The following is a 2,120-nucleotide window of genomic DNA, read 5'->3' on the forward strand; positions in this document are numbered from 1 at the left end:
CTGCACCTGACCCTGTCTGTTTTCATTTAGTTTAAAAATGGAAAATTTTTAATTTAGTTTAATTTTTTTTGAGACAGGATCTTGCTCTGTAGCCCAGGCTGGAGTGCAGGAGTGTGATCATGGCTTACTGTAGCCTCAAGCGATCCTCTTATCTCAGCCTCCCTGGTAGTTGGGACTACAGGTGTATGCCATCACACCTGGTTAATTTTTAAAATTTTTGTAGCGATGAGTCTTGCTATTTTGCCCAGGCATACGTACCACACCCAGTGGGTGTGGATATCTTTAGGAGCCATTATTGTGCTGGCCATCCCTGAGGAATTAGTTTGGAAAAGCACAAAAGGGCTAGATTTTGTAGGATCTTGAAACTTTTCTGAAGGTGAGCACGTAGAAAATGTTCTTCTGGGCTGGGTGCAGTGACTCACACCTGTAATTCCAGCACTTTGGGAAGCTGAGGCGGGTGGATCGCTTGAGGCCAGGAGTTTGAGACCAGCCTGGCCAACCCCATCTCTACTAAAAACACAAAAATTAGCTAGGTGGGGTGGTGGTCCCTGTAATCCCAGCTACTCAGGAGGCTGAGGTAGGAGAATCACTTGAACCCGGGAGGCAGAGGTTGCAGTGAGCCGAGATCGCGCTACTGCATTCCAGTCTGGGCGAGAGAGCAAGACTCTGTCTCAATCTAAAAAAAAACCAAAAAACAAAAAACAAAAAAACCCACAAACGTATATATATAAAATCTGCAGTCTTGGCTCTTTCTTTTCATTCTTTTAACATAACTATATATATACTATATATATAAAATACTTTTATAACAACGCCCACATATACTCCCACAGCCACCCACCTGCACACACTCACACACTACACACTTTTCTTTACCTAGTTATTAATACATCCTGGAGATCACTTCAACCAGCATCTACAGCTAATCTCGATTCTGTTTTACGGCTGCATATACTAAATTCTACAGTTTCTTCAACCAGCCCCTCTTATGGGTGGAGTTTGTGACGTTTCCAGACTTATTTTTCACTTTGTTTTTGAGATAGGGTCTCAGGATGTTGCCCAGGCTGGTCTCAAAACTCTTGGCCTCAAGCAATCCTCCCACCTTGGCCTCCCAAAATGCTGTGATTACAGGCATGAGCCACTGAAGCTGGCCTTAGTTTTTGTTTGTTTGTTTGTTTGAGACAAGGTCTTTGTTGCCCAGGCTGGAGTGCAGTGGCACAACCCCAGCTCACTGGAGCTTCAACCTCTGGGGTTTAAGTGATCCTCCCACCTCAGCCTCCCATGTAGCTGGGACCACAGGCGCACACCACCATACCCAGCTAATTTTTCTTTTCTTTTCTTTCTTTTCTTTTTTCTTTTCTTTCTTCTTTCTTCTTTCTTTCTTTCTTTCTTTCTTTCTTTCTTTCTTTCTTTCTTTCTTTCTTTCTTTCTTTCTCTCTCTCTCTCTCTCTCTCTCTCTCTCTTTCTTTCTTTCACAAGAGCACAAATCCATGTTTATTTACTGATTTTTCGTTAGTTTAAATCCTTGAGGGGTACAGCATCACTCGGATTCTGTGTCCAATGGCCTTAGCAGGAAGATTGCTTCGGAATTTGGCACGAACCATGCCACTGTTTCCATGGATCCGAGTTACCTTTCCCCAGATGACTCTGGTTTTGTTTGGTTTGCCGCCAGGAGTCACCGTGTTGTTCTTTGCTTTGTATACATAAGCGCATCTCTTGCCCAAATAGAATTCTGTTTCATCTCGGGCACAAACACCTTCAATTTTAAGAAGAGCTGTGTGTACCTTTGGTTCCGGAGACCCCGCTTATAGCTGGTAAAAATGGCCTTGGAGGCCGGGCGCGGTGGCTCAAGCCTGTAATCCCAGCACTTTGGGAGGCCGAGCCGGGCAGATCACGAGGTCAGGAGATCGAAACCATCCTGGCTAACACGGTGAAACCCGTCTCTACTAAAAAATACAAAAAACTAGCCGGGCGAGGTGGCGGGCGCCTATAGTCCCAGCTATTCGGGAGGCTGAGGCAGGAGAATGGCGAGAACCCGGGAGGCGGAGTTTGCAGTGAGCCGAGATCCGGCCACTGCACTCCAGCCTGGGCAACAGAGCAAGACTTCACCTCAAAAAAAA

General features: G+C 45.6%; 1 pseudogene across 1 annotated transcript in view; it reads right to left on the reverse strand.

Annotated features, from left to right (window-relative positions):
* Positions 1-1,474: 1,474 nt before the first annotated feature.
* Positions 1,475-2,120, reverse strand: part of LOC108512090 (60S ribosomal protein L35a pseudogene) — a 5,885-nt pseudogene continuing 5,239 nt past the window's right edge. The window contains exon 2 of the transcript XR_001880487.1: positions 1,475-1,825. The product of XR_001880487.1 is annotated as a 60S ribosomal protein L35a pseudogene (transcript). The remainder of the gene's footprint in view (positions 1,826-2,120) is intronic.

This window comes from Rhinopithecus bieti, unplaced genomic scaffold (assembly GCF_001698545.2).
Source record: "Rhinopithecus bieti isolate Rb0 unplaced genomic scaffold, ASM169854v2 scaffold_28055, whole genome shotgun sequence".
Lineage (NCBI taxonomy): Eukaryota > Metazoa > Chordata > Mammalia > Primates > Cercopithecidae > Rhinopithecus > Rhinopithecus bieti.